Consider the following 17,690-nt stretch of genomic DNA (forward strand, 5'->3'; position numbering starts at 1 on the left):
TCTTCTGCGGCTGCCGTGCCAGTCTCACTCCTCTGCCTACTGACTGCTACTCTATAGTGAGCTGGGCTTCCGGGGGCGCACATCGCTGACGTTGCGCGCAAGACATGCTGGGAATGGACGTGCCCGTGTGACGTCAGGGGGTGTGCGCTGGGGCCAAGATGGCGGCACCCATGGTGAAGAATCCGTCCGGGGTGCGTAGATACTGGGTGCGTCCCGGCAGGGCAGCTGAAGGGGGGAGGGGCATGGATCGGTACCGGAGGAGGCGGGAAGTGCAGTGGATCCCTCTTATAAGGAGGGATGACCACAGAAGAGGCGCTTGTGCCCAAAGCTCCCCTTTATGGAGGATAATAGTGGACAGCAGCAGCCCATACAGCAGCAGGAGCATTCACCAGTGTCTATTCCTGGTCACCAGCTTGGGTGCACTAAGAGCAGCAGCCACTTGAGTGGCAGGGGTGGCAGCCATCCTGACCAGAAATCGTGGGACTCCTCGGTATCCAGGAAGGATGTTGTTTGTATCCCTGATCAACCTCCGAATCCGGTACCCTTGATTTGACATCAGGTGGTGAGTGATCTACGAGAATGTCACCTTTGTTGTTAATAGGGGCCATTTTCTGCTTAATCACCTGGGGCCTAGGAAGGCTAACGCCAAGACAAAGAATAAAAAATGTGCCCTTTGTAAAACCCCACTGGCCGTTCAGTGGCTGACTGCATACAGAAAACAATACGGGAAGAGACCCCCGACTTCGCCAAGAGCCTTAGGGCCATAATCAGGGCGGAGGTGAAAGGTTTCCTAAAGTCAGCTTTGAAAAAGGAAGCAAGAGAGCTCGGGGGCTTGTCACAGATTGAGGCTTCACAATCTGGGGGGGAATATCAAGTGGAATCACAGTCACCCTCCTCCTCCCCCCCCATCCTCCTACTCCTCCTCGGACAGTGATGTAGGCGGCCGACCTTGCTTTCCGGTCGAGGAGACGGAATGGCCCCAAGGTTGTTTACCAAGGTAATGTCGGAGGTGATGGCCTACCTTCATTCTCAGGACATTGTTATCATCTCGTACCTGGACGACTTCCTTATAGTCGGTTATGCAAGTCAATGGGTCAGGGGAAAAAAACGGACCACACTTTGATGACATCTGAGTACGGTCTGATTTTCACAGACTGACAGAATGGAGACATTTCTCCACATCTGAGAAAACTGATTCCACTCTGATCAGAGTCAGACCAGCATAATTGCACCAATTTTCTCTGGTGGAGAAGACGGAGCATTTCCATAACTGAGTAGTTTTGGCCTCTGCCAACACTGAGAACGGCTGATCGTCGGGGGTGCATCGTGTCGCACCCCCACCAATCAGACATTGATGACCTATCCCAAGAATAGGTCATTAATGTTTACAGTAGTGGACAACCTCTTTAAAGGGAACTTGTCACCAGAAAAAAAACCCTATTAACCTGCAGGTATGTGGTTAATATGCAGGTTAATAACATTTTTAACTACCTGCACTTAGCCGAACGCTGCGAGGAGAAAATGAACTTTATTCCCCCTGACAGCGTTCCAGTTTCAGTCAAGGCAGCGGTGCCATCGTGGGTACAATTACCGCTTTGGGTATAGAAAGCATCAGCTGTAACTGCCCTCGTGGCCCTGACTCACACTCTCTCAGCATTAGGGCCGATAGTCAGTTCCGGGGGCGCAGTTACAGCTTCTGTTCTCTGTACACACAGCGGTGACTCAAACGGAATGCCGCCGGGGGGAATAAAGTTAATTTTCTCCCTGCAGCATTTGGCAAAGTGCAAGCACTGGGCATGTTAACAACGCTATTCACATGCAAATTAACCCCATATCAGTGGGTTAACAGCGTTTTCTCTGGTGACAGATTCCCTTTAATATTAGCCCTAACCCTAGTCAGTGTTTGCAAAAGTATGTAAAGATGAAAAGTTTATTATATTATATTGTTAAACTAATTAGTTTATTATTGTTGGGATTTAAAAAACAAACAAAATTGGAGACACTCTTTTAATCTGTCGTGTCGAGTCACACAAAGTTGTAGGTGAGAAAAGAGGCAGGGATCTAGAGAGTAGTGGGAGGACATATAAGGAGTGGGGGAGCCATGGATGCAGAGATGAGTTGCTGTGGCAGGAGAGGCTGGGAGCAGAGTTAAGCTACGTTCACATTAGCGTCTTTGGGCGCAGCGTCGTCGACGCAACCCAAAACGCAATACACAACGCAGCGTTTTTTGACGCATGCGGTCAACGCAGAACAACCCAATAAAAATTAACCCCTTAAGCCCCGAGGGTGGTTTGCACGTTAATGACCGGGCCAATTTTTACAATTGTGACCACTGTCCCTTTATGAGGTTATAACTCTGGAACGCTTTAACGGATCTTGGCGATTCTGACACTGTTTTCTCATGAGATATTGTACTTCATGTTAGTGGTAAAATTTATTCGATATAACTTGCGTTTATTTGTGAAAAAAAAGGAAATTTGGCGAAAATTTTGAAAATTTCGCAATTTTCCAACTTTTAATTTTTATGCCCTTAAATCACAGAGATATGTCACGCAAAATACTTAATAAGTAACATTTCCCACATGTCTACTTTACATCAGCACAATTTTGGAACCAAAATTTTTTTTTGTTAGGGAGTTATAAGGGTTAAAAGTTGACTAGAAATTTCTCATTTTTACAACACCATTTTTTTTTTAGGGACCACATCTCATTTGAAGTCATTTTGAGGGGTCTATATGATAGAAAATACCCAAGTGTGACACCATTCTAAAAACTGCACCCCTCAAGGTGCTCAAAACCACATTCAAGAAGTTTATTAACCCTTCATGTGTTTCACAGGAATTTTTGGAATGTTTAAATAAAAATGAACATTTAACTTTTTTTCACACAAAATTTATTTCAGCTCCAATTTGTTTTATTTTACCAAGGGTAACAGGAGAAAATGGACCCCATAACTTGTTGTACAGTTTGTCCTGAGTACGCAGATACCCCATATGTGGGGGTAAACCACTGTTTGGGCGCATGGCAGAGCTCGGAAGGAAAGGAACGCCATTTGACTTTTCAATGCAAAATTGACTGGAATTGAGATGGGACGCCATGTTGCGTTTGGAGATCCCCTGATGTGCCTAAATAATAAAACCCCCCACAAGTGACACCATTTTGGAAAGTAGACCCCTTAAGGAACTTATCTAGATGTGTGGTAAGCACTTTTACCCAACAAGTGCTTCACAGAAGTTTATAATGCAGAGCCATAAAAATAAAAAAATCATATTTTTTGACAAAAATGATCTTTTTGCCCCCAATTTTTTATTTTCTCAAAGGTAAGAGAAGAAATTAGACCACAAACTTTGTTGTGCAATTTGTCCTGAGTACGACGATACCCCATATGTGGGGTAAACCACTGTTTGGGCGCATAGCAGAGCTCGGAAGGGAAGGAGCGCCATTTTACTTTTCAATGCAAAATTGACTGGAATTAAGATGGGACGCCATGTTGCGTTTGGAGAGCCCCTGGTGTGCCTAAACATTAAAACCCCCCACAATTGACACCATTTTGGAAAGTAGACCCCCTAAGGAACTTATCTAGATGTGTTTTGAGAGCTTTGAACCCCCCCCCCAAGTGTTTCACTACAGTTTATAAATAAAAATTCTTTTTTTTTTCACAAAAATGATTTTTTTAGCCCCCAGTTTTGTATTTTCACAAGGGTAGCATGATAAATTGGACCCAAAAATTATTGTCCAATTTGTCCTGAGTATGCTGATACCCCATATGTGGGGGGGAACCACTGTTTGGGAGCATGGCAGAGCTCGGAAGGGAAGGAGCGCCATTTGGAATGCAGACTTAGATGGATTGATCTGCAGGAGTCACGTTGCATTTGCAGAGCCCCTGATGTACCCAAACAGTACAAACCCCCCACAAGTGACCCCATATTGGAATCTAGACCTCCCAAGGAACTTATCTAGATGTGTTGGGAGAACTTTGAACCCCTAAATGTTTCACTACAGCTTACAACGCAGAGCCGTGAAAATAAAAAATCCTTTTTTTTCCCACCAAAAATGATTTTTAGCCCCCCAAATTTTTATTTTCCCAAGAATAACAAGAGAACTTGGACCCCAAAAGTTATTGTCCAATTTGTCCCGAGTACGCTGATACCCCATATGTTGGGGTAAACCCCTGTTTGGGCGCATGGGAGATCTCGGAAGTGAAGGAGCACTGTTTTACTTTTTCAATGCAGAATTGGCTGGAATTGAGATCGGACGCCATGTCGCGTTTGGAGAGCCCCTGATGTGCCTGAACAGTGGAAACTCCCCAATTCTACCTGAAACCCTAATCCAAACACACCCCTAACCCTAATTCCAACTGTAACCCTTACCACACCCCTAACCCTGACACACCCCTAATTCTAATCCCAACCCTAATCCCAACCGTAAATGTAATCCAAACCCTAACCCTAACTGTAGCCCCAACCCTAACCCTAACTGTAGCCCCAACCCTAACCCTAACTTTAGCCCCAACCCTATCCCTAACTTTAGCCCCAACCCTAACTTTAGCTCCAACCCTAACTTTAGCTCCAACCCTAGCCCCAACCCTAACCCTAGCCCTAACACTAACCCTAGCACTAACCCTAACCCTAGCCCTAATGGGAAAATGGAAATAAATAAACAATTTTAATTTTATTATTTTTCCCTAACTAAGGGGGTGATGAAGGGGGGTTTGATTTACTTTTATAGCGTTTTTTATATCGGATTTTTATGATTGGCAGCTGTCAGACACTAAAAGACGCTTTTTATAGCAAAAAAATTTTTGCGTCTCCACATTTTGAGACCTATAATTTTTCCAGATTTTGGTCCACAGAGTCATGTGAGGTCTTGTTTTTTGCGGGACGAGTTGACGTTTTTATTGGTAACATTTTCGGACACGTGACAGTTTTTGATCACTTTTTATTCTGATTTTTGTGAGGCAGAATTGCCAAAAACTAGCTATTCATGAATTTCTTTTGGTGGAGGCGTTTATACCGTTCCGCTTTTGGTAAAATTGATAAAGCAGTTTTATTCGTCGGGTCAGTACAATTACAGCGATATCTCATTTATATATTTTTTTATGTTTTGGCGCTTTTATACGATAAAAGCTATTTTATAGAAAAAATAATTATTTTGGCATCGCTTTATTCTGAGGACTATAACTTTTTTATTTTTTTGGTTATGATGCTATATGGCAGCTCGTTTTTTGCGGGACAAGATGACGTTTTCAGCGGTATTATGGTTATTTATATCCGTCTTTTTGATCGCGTGTTATTCCACTTTTTGTTCGGTGGTATGATAATAAAGCATTGTTTTTTGGCTCGTTTTTTTTTTTTTTTCTTACGGTGTTCACTGAAGGGGTTAACTAGTGGGACAGTTTTATAGGTTGGGTCGTTACGAACGCGGCGATACTAAATATGTGTACTTTTATTGTTTTTTTTTGTTTTTTTAGATAAAGAAATGTATTTATGGGAATAATATTTTTTTTTTCTTCTTTATTTAGGAATTTATTTATTTATTTATTTACTTTTTTACTTTGTCCCAGGGGGGGACATCACAAATCACCGATCTGACAGTTTGCACAGCACTCTGTCAGATCGGTGATCTGACATACAGCCGTGCAGGCTTACCAGCGCCTGCACAGCACCCGGAAGTATTCCCTGCAGGACCCGGATGCAGTCCCGCGGCCATTTTGGATCCGGGGACTGCAGGGAGGAGACGCTCGGTACAAGGTGAGTACATCGCCTTCTACCGATCATCTCAGGGAAGCACGCAGGGAGCCCCCTCCCTGCGCGATGCTTCCCTGTACCGCCGGCACACCGCGATCATGTTTGATCGTGGTGTGCCGGGGGTTAATGTGCCGGGGGCGGTCCGTGACCACTCCTGGCACATAGTGCCGGATGTCAGCTGCGATAGGCAGCTGACACTCGGCCGCGCTCCCCCCGTGAGCGCGGCCGATCGCTATGACGTACTATCCCGTCTGTGGGAATTAAGGCCCACCCCACCTCGACAGGATAGTACGTCATATGGGATTAAGGGGTTAAATAAACCACCATAAATTGCAAGAAAAAAAAAATGTCACACACGTAAAAAAAAAAAACAACAAACATTGCAAGGAATTAAAAAAAATGGGCAGAGAAATTATATACTTACATCTGTTGAAGGCAGAGCTGTGTCTCGTGTACTCTCTGTTTCCAGACGTGCAGGCAAGTGAAATACAATGCTATCACCCTTTTTTTATATCTATGGGGTGGTCTTGTCATTGTCTAGACACTTCATCACTTGTTTTTTACTCAAAAGGCACATGCGTCGAACAACGCGGGTCAACGCAGGCACCTGCGCCCTATGCGTTGTACATAGTAATGTGTTTTTTTGGCGCATTTACGACGCAAGTGCGTTGCATGCGTTGTTTACCGGAAATTTGGAGCAGTAAAAATGCAACGTGTAGCGTCGGCCGCGCCCTGTCTGGTGCGCCCAAATGACGCATGCGTCGTACAACGCTTGACAACGCATACCAGCGCATGTCCATGCGCCCCCCATGTTAAAGATAGGGGCGCATGACGCATGCGTCGGTATCCGTCGACGACGCTGCGCCCAAAGACGCTAATGTGAACGTAGCCTTAGTGGAGTAGTCAGTAAAGACTCTGCATTCTCGAGCACTGCTACCAGGGCAGAGACATGGCTGACTACAGGGCTTGGCCGAGCTCTTTACAAGTGTATGGAGCGAGGATGCACCCACCTACTGCCTCTGGCCAGGAGTATGCATAACTCCTGTCCTGGCTCAGAAACTGGTGAATCCCCGCAGCGCACAGTGTGTGAGCTGGTGGGACATCATTAGTCTCCAGTCACAGACTGCAGACTCGTCGATTTGGACCTGACAACCCATTTAAGACGCTTCTGTGCCTAACTTCTTTCAGCCAGTTGGATGAGATCCAGCCAGCTAATGCGTGTGGGGGTCCAACCTGCATGGGTAGTCTCTACAGAGGGCTAGATGGATGAACATAGAAACCAGTAATGCTATAACCACTGGGCGCTATCCTGACCATCAAAGGTACATGTGCATTAAATGGTACAACATTTGTAATAGGTTTAATTTACAAAACTATTTGTTTATATGATGTCTACAGCATTACCTATATGTTCTATTTGTTGGCATAACCCCATTCAAAATGAATAGACAATCAGACAGACTGATTCTGCATGCACACCGGAAGAGCTAATCAAGAGATCTGGAACATAGAAGGGGCACAATAATAAGTCTCCACAGAAAAATACATGTCTTATATCATATAATAATAAGCAGATATATACAAATGGAAGAAAGAGAAACTATATCTTAGAGAGAACAAGTACTTGGCAGTGGAATTAGATAACCTTCTGGTGATATTAACATAATTAGTTGTGTGGGGTGATTACAAAAGTATGAAATAAAATAATGCCCCAAATCTTATGTTATTATACAGATTTGCATGTTTCCTTTTCTTCAATGTAATATAACCTACCATTGTTGTGAATATGATCTGCAGCTTTGATGTTTCTAATCCATATACTGTTCACTACTTTGTGCCACAGGAACTAGTAAAGGCTTTCAGTCCACAATCTGATATTGAAGACCTGTGCTAGGGATAGGCCATCAATATCGAAGTGCTGGAAATTTCCTTTACGCTTCGTACATGCAGCGATGGCTTAGTATATGCAAAATACAGGAATTACTGGGTGATACTGTTTGAACACCAAGCGATTATGAAGTTCTCCCATATCTCATACATAGGTGATAATTTTCAAACTTGAAAGCACTAGTGAAGAGCGAGCATGCTTGCCACTACTCGGTACTCACCTGAGCATCTCACTGCTCCAGATGCTCGGAGTTCGCCGAGTATTTCCGGGGTTGCTCGGTGGGAGCTCGGGTCCCATCCCTGCATGTTTGGCGCTTATTAGACAGCCAATGAACATGCAGGGATTGTCTGCCACACAATGTAATGCTGCAGCCATGTTGGTTATGACATTACAGTGATTGGCAGGCCGCACAGCGTCATCCGGTCTATATCAGACCTGGCACCGCCATGCTCGTCACAGTCTACTCCGGAATCAGGCAGTGTAGGGAGAGGTTCTGCTGATTATTTGCTTAAAAAGCAATCCAGAGAACACCGTTTTTCTGCTCCATTTGCTTGTTGGCACTGCAGAATACAGCCAGATCCTTTCCATATTAAAGCGCTAAAAATCCATCTATTTAAAACTTTGATTTGTCCATTTGTCACACGGATCACATATAATTGCGCTCAAAATTCTGCCATTTCTGGCCTCCATTTAAATTTTGTTGGAGTGTGTTAGCGAAGTTATTGACATCTGTTTGCTGTTAAAAATAATTACCTGCAGGCCAGCTATTTAAAACTGTGGTTTGTCCATCACACGGATCACATATAATTGCGCTCAAAATTCTGCCATATCTGGCCTCCATTTAAATTTTGTTGCAATGTGTTAGTGAAGTTGACACCAGTTTGCTGTTAAAATATAGTTACCTACATGCCAGCTGTTTGAAACTGTGCTTTGTCCGTCACACGGATCACTTATAGTAGCGCTCAAAATTCTGCCATTTCTGGCCTCCATTTAAATTTTGTTGCAGTTTGTTAGCGAAGTTATTGACACCATTTTGCTGTTAAAAATAGTTACCTACAGGCCATCTATTTAAAACTGTGGTTTGTCCGTCACACCGATCACATATAAGTTCACTCCAAATTCAGCCATTTGTAGTGAACATGGAAAATATTGTCCTCCATTTAAAATGGGCAAGGTGCGTGGCAAGGGATGGGGAACTGGACATGATGGTGCATACCGAGGCCGTGGGCAAGCTGAAATTGTGCCACAACAAATACCCACATCTTCTCGCCCGACCTACCTGTCCCAATTACTAGAGGACAACAGCAGCACACCACTATTGAACCCAGAGCACTGTCAAAAGGTTGTTGGTTGGATAGCAGATATTTCTTCCAGTCACTTTGCCATCACCACCACCACCCTGTCTTCCACACGGTCAAATCTCAGGAGCCGTGAGTCTGGACCGCATATTCCTCACACTGATCCTCCTTCCTCCTACCATGCTGAGTGCCTAGAGACAACTGATCCAACCAGAGGAGTAGCTAGGGTTTTGGTTCAGGGGCGAAATGTCTTAGTTGGCACCTAACCAGGTGACCTTGATTACAACTCAGTGACGCGCCATAATAGAGGAAGAGAACCTCAGTAGATGACCGCACTATTACTGAAGATAATCTCTATAAAAAGACCAATATAGACAATACCGCCATATGGTCAGTGGTAGCGACCAGCCCTGCAGAACATATAACAGATCACAGCACAGTTACAGATAATGACTTACCGCTGACGTTCTTTCTGATGCATTTGTTCACTTTTCTTATCTTTTCCATCTGGCCCAGACCGACATGACAACTTCTTCCAGCCAGGACTCGGCTGCAGAGATTACAACAAAGACATTTCACTTCTCATATTCCAGCCCCACCACCATCTATTCCTAATCTGCACAAACTTCTCATTCTGCTGATACCCCAATGCTGAGCCTCTTCTGACGAATGTGTCCCTATTACTGCACCTGCTGTGTGGTTTTCTGTGGCTTTTAAATTCTAAACCAACCCTTTATAATATAGTAATGCCGCGTGCAAGTGCCCTAGAAAACAGTGCAAATATTTTGCTCCCTAGAAAGTAATAATGCCCTGTGTGCCCCTTTGACAGTCACAGTAACCTGAGTTTCCCTTTAACAATAAGTGCCCACTTTACATTTAATAATGTCCTGAGTCTCCCCCTGTACAGCTCCCCTATACACAGTATGATGCTCTTATACACAGTATAATGCACCCTCACTGTATAGTACCACCCACACAATATACTCACCCCTTAGTAGCCCCCAAACTGTTTGATGGCTCCAACACTGTATGGCTGCCCCCTCACTGTTATCCCCACACTGTACGATGGCCCCCTAGATAGCCTCCATATAGCACAATACACCAGATAGTCCTCAATATAGTATAATGCACTCCCCATAGGCCTACTCTATATTGTATAATGCACCCCTATAGGCAGACCCTTTAGTATAAGGCTGCACCCCCATATGTAGACTCCATAGTATAAGGCAGCACCCCATAGGCAGACTCTGTAGTATAAGGCAGCACCCCATAGGCAGACCCTTTAGAATAAGGCAGCACCCCATAGGCAGACCCTTTAGTATAAGGCAGCACCCCAATAGGCAGACCCTTTAGTATAAAGCAGCACCCCCATAGGCAGACTCTGTAGTACAAGGCAGCACCCCCATAGGCAGACTCTGTAGTATAAGGTAGCACCCCATAGGCAGACCCTGTAGTATAAGGCAGCACCCTCATAGGCAGACTCTATAGCACAAGGCAGCACCTCATAGGCAGATCCTTTAGTATCAGGCAGCACCCCCATAGGCAGACTCTGTAGTATAAGGCAGCACCCCATAGGCGGACCCTGTAGTATAAGGCAGCACCCCATAAAAAACAATAAATACTTACCTCTCTTCCTCCTTGTTCCCGCGGAGCTCTGAGCTCCTGCTCGTCTCCTGACAGCGGGCGCCGGGTAGTGACATCATCGCCTGCTGTCAGTGTCGGTAATGTCAGATGCTGACATGGGGATGATGGGAAAAGGAGCATAACACAGCACTCCTTCCCTCATCAATGCGGTCAGCTGTATTGGCTAAATGCAGAAAACAGCTGACCTTGCGATGACAGGCGGGGCGCCCACTGCTTGCACCAGGCCCCCTGCCTTCTCGGGGGCCCCATAGCAGCATAGCAGGTAGATCGATTCTCCCTGCTCTTCCACAGAATGTAAATGTATCGGCGCACTGCCCGCGCTGATACAGTTACAATTGCATAGCTCCGGGTGGGCCCTGTTATGACCTGGTGGTTAAGGAGCCACACTGATATGACCTGGTGGCTAAAACGCAACATGGGATGAGCTCTGAGGAGGTGGTATCTCTACTGACCGCAGTTCCTAATCCTAACAACAACACTAGTAATAGCCGTGGGATGTTCCTGACTCTCCCTAGACACCTCGTCACAGCCTAAGAACTAGCTACCCCTAAAGAAGGAAATAGAAAGCTATCTTGCCTCAGAGAAAACCCCAAAAGGAAAGATAGCCCCCCACAAATATTGACTGTGAGTGGAGAGGGAAATGACATACACAGAAATGAAATCAGATTTTAGCAAAGGAGGCCAATACTAAACTTGATAGACAGAGTAGAAAAGTATACTGTGCGGTCAGTATTAAAAACTAAAAAATCCACGCAGAGTTTACAAAAATGAACTCCACACCGACTCACGGTGTGGAGGGGCAAATCTGCTTCCCCAGAGCTTCCAGCTAGCCTGAATATGACATAGTGACAAGCTGGACAAAAAGAGACATATTTGCAGAGCAATAGAGTCCAAAGCAAATGGACAAACAAAACTTATCTTTTGCTGAAAAGGACAGGCCATATGAGAAATCCAAGGAAAGAACCAAATCCAACCTAGAACATTGACAGCAGGCATGAACTAAAGCCCAGAGCAGGTTTAAATAACAAACCCAGGCAAGGCGATTAGTGAAGGCAGCTGCTACAGCTACCTAAAGGAGTAGCAGTTCCACTCGAAACCACCAGAGGGAGCCCAAGGGCAGAACTCACAAAAATACCATTAGCAACCACAGGAGGGAGTTCCAGAACGGAATTCACAACAGGGCCCCCTCTGAGCAACGGGCCCAGGGTGATGGCCCCTTTTGCCCCCCTGGTAGCTACACTACTGGATCCCACACTTTACTCTACTGGATCCCACATTTGGACACTTTGAAGAGCTGTTCACTTTTCCATTTATAGATTCGGGCCTCTCGCCCGGTCCACTTGAAGAAAGGCAAGAGGAGATCGCATGTAGCGATGCCCAAATATTTGAGCAGACACGGTCACATGAAGGCAGCGCTGGGAAAATGTCACAAGAGGTGGGCGATGATGAGACACAACTGCCAGGAAGTCAGGAGGAGGACCAGGGTGCAGAAGTGGAAGACGAAGCGGTGGATGATATAGTAACTGACCCAAGCTGGCAGGAGAACATGCAGAGTGAGGACAACAGCACACAGGGGGAGATGGGTGTAGCACCCCAACAGGCAGGAAGAAGCAGTGTGGTGGCCGCAGACAGAAGGCGGGAAACCATTCCCCTTAACACCAACACAACGGAAGTTGCCAGTCCAACTGTTAGGTCTTCTCAAGTCTGGTTGTTTTTTAAATACTCTGACGATAACCCAAAAAAGGCCATTTGCACCACTTGCCAGGCCAGCATCAGCAGGGGTAGCAAAACTACCAGCCTGACCACCACCAGCATGATCAGGCACATGGCAGCAATGCACCCGACTTTGTGGGCCGAACCCCAGGGTCCAAGTACAGTGTCAGTGGGTGACACCACTGCTTCTTCCACTGTTGTGCATGCAAGCCAATTCCCTGTCCATGGTGCATACGAAGCTGCCTCCTGCCCTGCACCTGTCATTGCACACACTCAACTTGCACCATCAGCAAGCACGTCCACATCCTTGTCCCAGCGCAACGTTCAATTGACCAGTTGTCCTTGGAATGCAAGCGTAAATACGCAGCCAATGCCCCACAGGCCACACTACTAAATTCCCACATTTCTCAACTGCTTGCGCTCAAAATGTTGCCTTTAATGCTCGTAGAGATGAAAGCTTTCCGCAACCTGATGGCGGCGGCCGTCCCTCTGTACTTGGTCCTCAGCCGCCACTATTTCTTCTGATGTGCCATCCCAGCATTACACAATTACATGTCCCACAACATTAGCCGTGCACTCAACAATGCAGTTTCTCGGAAAGTCCACCTAACCACGGACACGTGGACAGGGATGGTAAATATGGCTGGCGGCACACTGGGTTAACATAGTGGAAGCCGGGACCCAGTCAGACCTTCAAATGGAACACGTCCTCCCGAGGTCGAGGACTGCGGGCCCTACATCAATCAGAGTTGCCCCCACAGTCTAGAGCTCCTGCATCTCCTCCTCCTCTTCAGCCTCCATCTCCGAAATGACCACATCAGTCACAAGCTGGAAGCACAGCAGCACTGCCTCAGCCAAGTGGCAACAGGCTGTGCTGAAGCTAATATGCTTAGGTGACAAACCTCACAATGCTGAAGAGTTGTGGACACCTATGAAAGAGCAGGCAGATCTGTGACTGACACCGCTGAACCTACAGCCAGGCATGGTCGTGTGTGACAATGGCTGGAATATGGTGGCGGCTCTGAGGCAAGGCGAGCTCACACATGTACCATGCCTGGCCCATGTGCTTAACCTCGTCATTCAGCAGTTTCTCAAAACCTACCCGTAGCTGCCGTATCTGCTTGTCAAAGTACACCGCCTGTGTGTCCACTTTAGAAGGTCAGCTACAGCTTCCGCTGCCCTGGCCGTGCTTCAGCAGCGTTTGCAGCTTCTGGCTCACTGATTGGTGTGTGATGTCCTCACACATTGGAACTCTACACTGCAATTGTTGGGAAGGATTTGTGAGGAGAAGAGGACAGTTGTTTACTACCAGCATCAACAAGGCCTTCGGTAATCAGCTCACACTCCACACAAAAGACCTCAGGAGTGGACATGGATGTCAGACATATGTACCATCCTCCAAAACTTTGAGGACTCCACCAAGATGGTGAGTGCGATGACGCCATAATTAGCATCACCATCCTGTGTTCCAAAATGCTCTCTGCTCACAATCAAAGGGGATGCATTGCAGGTGGATATGTACCATCCTCCAAAACTTTGAGGACTCCACCAAGATGATGAGTGGCGATGACGCCATAATTAGCACCACCATCCTGTGTTCTGAAATGCTCTCTGCTCACAATCAAAGGGGATGCATTGCAGGTGGAGCATGATGAGATGGAACAAGGAACCATACAGGGTGATTACACACAGCCCAGCTTCATCTCATCCCAACGTGAATTGGGTGACAAAGAGGAGGAGGAAGAACAGGAGCTAGTTTCATGTGCTATAGACAGTACTACCTGCACAACTGTCATACCGTCTGTTCAGCGTGGATGGCCTGAGGACAGGGAGGAGGAGAGAATGGTCAGTCTTCCTCTTGGTGAGGACACGGAATTCTTGCCTGTTAGTCTGGCACACATGGCTGAGTTTGTTACGCTGCCTTTCCCGTGACCCTCTTGTTCTCAAAATTTTCAGTGACAGTGATTACTGGTTGGTGACACTTCTAGACCCACGCTACAAGGAGGACTTTGTCTCTTTTTCCCGAGGTGGACAGGTCTACTAAAATGGGGCAGTACCAGAAGGCCCTTGTTGCGGAATTATAAAAAAATTCCCATCTGTATACGCTGGCGGCACAGGTCACAGTTCGTTGGACAACCAAGGAGTACAGACAAGAGTGACACATCTCCAATCCAGCAGAGGCAGGGGAACATTGTCAAAGTTTTTTGAGAGTTTTCTCAGACCCTCCCACTGTACAGGCCCTGAGGCTGGGGGTACTCTCACAAGTAGTGCAAAGTTTGGGAAGATGCTGAGGGAGTGCCTTGCTGACTGTACCAACATCCTCCGTGATTCCTCTGTGCCTAATAATTATTGGGTATCCAAGCTGGGCACGTGGCATGAACTGGCTCTCTACGCCTTGGAGGTCCTGGCCTGGCCTGCCCTTCCACTAGCGTTTTGTCAGAGCGGGTTTTTAATGCCACTGTTGGAATTATAACTGATAAGCACATCCGCCTGTCAACTGAAAATGCTGACAGGCTGACTCTTATAAAAATAAACAAGGGCTGGATTGGGCCAGACTTCTCAACACTACTGAACCGAATGATAGCAGTGTAGCATAAACTCAAATCCAGTGTCTTTTTTTGGATTTTGGCTATTTGCTGTTGTCCTTCTCCTCATCCTCATCCTCCACCACCACATCACCAGGGTGACCATTATCCATGATGCAACACCCACATAATTTCTTTAAAGGGTGTTTATGATGCCCGTAAAAATAATTTGTTATATAGTATGTTCATGTAGACCCCCCCAGGGGTAATGTTTATCGGCCCATGCACTTAGTGCATGGGCATTACAAGTATAGGAGACCCGCTCGTTTCAAATGGGAACATTTTTTTTATGAGGCCCTCCTCCACGTCTCTTCCAAGGGGCATTCAAGTGCCTCCCAATTTTTGGCAGCCCTTGTATTCACTGCATAGGCAAACAGTATGGGAGACCCACTTCCTAATAATGGGAACATTGTTTTCAGGAGGCCCTCCTGTACGTCTCTTCAAAGGGGTATTGGGGTGCGTCCAAATTTTGGGCAGCCCTGCCACTCACTGCATACGCAATAACAGTATAGGAGACCCTATGTTTAATAATAAGAGCAACAAAGCATAGTCGGCTGATGGCTCTCTAAGAATAGTAAAGGCCACCTGATGGCCCCACAAAAATAGGCTTTGTGACTTTCAGAGTCCCTCCTTCATAAATGAAACAGGATGTGTCTTATGTGTCACACACCACATGACCAGATAAGGTTGTAAAATGTTAAAATGACATTTACCAGTGAATGCATTTGTCTTGGATGAAAGCAGTGCTAAAGTTCAAAAACGCATCAAAAACGCTACGTGTAAACATAGCCCAAGGTGTGGAGGAGCAATTTTGTTTTTGGTTATTTATTTTGCCTTATATACAAGTCATTACTCTGGAAAGGATGTTCCTTAACATATTTCCCTTGAAAATCCATTTTGGTATTGTTTTTGTATGTTTTATTGTGAGTCTGTTAAAGTGGCGTAAGACTCTGACAACATTGTTCACAGCTGTGACCTGGGAGTCAGAAATGCTTCCAGGGGTGATCCCCATGCTGTTCTCATGTCATTTGAGCGCTGTTCCCATCGATTTCTGCAATTTCTAGTCCCTCTGCAGACCGCAGGGGGCTGCCGCCGGAAAAATGCTCGAGTTTCCCATTGGGCTCGTTGCTCGGGTCGAGCACCCGAACATTCCAATTTGCTCGACACGAGCATCGGAGCAATTTAGTGCTCACCCATCACTAGAAAGCACCCCTTTAAGTTGCCGGATCAGTCTGGGAAAGAGGTCATTAAGGCCCCGTCTCACTAAGCGATTTACCAACGATCACGACCAGCGATATGACCTGGCCGTGATCGTTGGTAAGTCGCTGTGTGGTCGCTGGGGAGCTGTCACACAGACCGCTCTCCCCAGCGACCAACGATCAGGGGAACGACTTCGGCATCGTTGAAACTGTCTTCAACGATGCCGAAGTCCCCCTGCAGCACCCGGGTAACCAGGGTAAACATCGGGTTACTAAGCGCAGGGCCGCGCTTAGTAACCCGATGTTTACCCTGGTTACCAAAAAAAACAAACACTACATACTCGCCTGTCGGTGTCCAGGTCCCTTGCCGTCTGCTTCCTGCTCTCACTGAGATCCGGCCGTACACTGAGAGCAGAGCGCAGCGGTGACGTCACTGCTGTGCTCTCACTTCTCACTGTACGGCCGGGAGTCAGTGAGAGCAGGAAGCAGACGGCAAGGGACCTGGACACCGAAAGGCGAGTATGTAGTGTTTGTTTTTTTTGGTAACCAGGGTAAACATCGGGTTACTAAGCGCGGCCCTGCGCTTAGTAACCCGATGTTTACCCTGGTTACCAGTGAAGACATCGCTGGATCGGTGTCACACACACCGATTCAGCGATGTCAGCGGGGCCTCAACGACCAAAAAAAGGTCCAGGCCATTCCGACACGACCAGCGATCTCGCAGCAGGGGCCTGATCGCTGGTACGTGTCACACATAGCGAGATCGCTATGGAGGTCGCTGTTGCGTCACAAAACTTGTGACTCAGCAGCGATCTCGCTAGCGATCTCGCTATGTGAGACGGGGCCTTTACAGTGCTATTTGAGTGTCAGTGGTTACTGTAGTTTTGTCAATGTATTCATGAACCAGCAGGCTCAGACTGGAAAGAGACAGAGGTCCCTCAACTATAGGGGAGTGTGTTGTAAAGCAGGGAATTATATGACCGAATAAAACTGAATCTATAGTAACTGATATAACAATACCTATACTGCATCTGGGGCTCTCATTTAAGGAGGTCCTGGCTGGAGGGGTCATGCTATGACTCCCTTGTCTGAATTTCCTATAATTTGCATTCCCAAAATCTTGGCAAACGTAATCGAGCTATTCTTCATCCTCTTGGCTATCGGGTTATAAGTAGCATGCAGAGAATTAACTCTGAAAACTTTCTGTTCTGTCATCTCCCAGTGGGGGAGATAGTAAGGTCAGTGCAAGCGGACTCAGGAACATCCAAGGTGAGGAAAGTGTGTGAGAAAGAGCAATCGAAAGTTTGCACCTCACTGTGGGACCTTATCTTCTTTACTACCTGACTACAATTTCCCCACAGCAAATTTACAAACTGATAAGGAAAGGTGAAGGAACAGAGCAAGGAACAATGTGGAATAGGTATTACTGTAGTGTGGTGGCAGTGAGTGTTGCACAGAGTAATTTGTACCTATCAGTCATTCTCCTCATTAAGATAATCCCAGACATGCATCCTGCCCAGATGAAGAAAAACAGGCCCAAGCACTGATACTTTTTTTCCCAAACATAACACTTTTCATTTAAACTAGAAAGCTCCATTTTGGTCTCTTCTGTCTAT

At 46.3% G+C, this 17,690-nt stretch overlaps 2 protein-coding genes across 2 annotated transcripts in view; one reads left to right on the plus strand and one right to left on the minus strand.

Moving 5' to 3' along the window:
- Positions 1–17,690, minus strand: part of LOC143767223 (uncharacterized) — a 323,645-nt gene that overhangs the window by 222,439 nt on the left and 83,516 nt on the right. The window lies entirely within an intron of this gene.
- The window catches only part of LOC143767258 (uncharacterized), a 46,556-nt gene that overhangs the window by 14,718 nt on the left and 14,148 nt on the right, over positions 1–17,690 (plus strand). The gene's annotated exons all lie outside the window — the stretch shown is intronic.

The sequence above is a fragment of the Ranitomeya variabilis genome, chromosome 4, assembly GCF_051348905.1.
Source record: "Ranitomeya variabilis isolate aRanVar5 chromosome 4, aRanVar5.hap1, whole genome shotgun sequence".
In the NCBI taxonomy this organism is placed as follows: Eukaryota; Metazoa; Chordata; class Amphibia; order Anura; family Dendrobatidae; genus Ranitomeya; species Ranitomeya variabilis.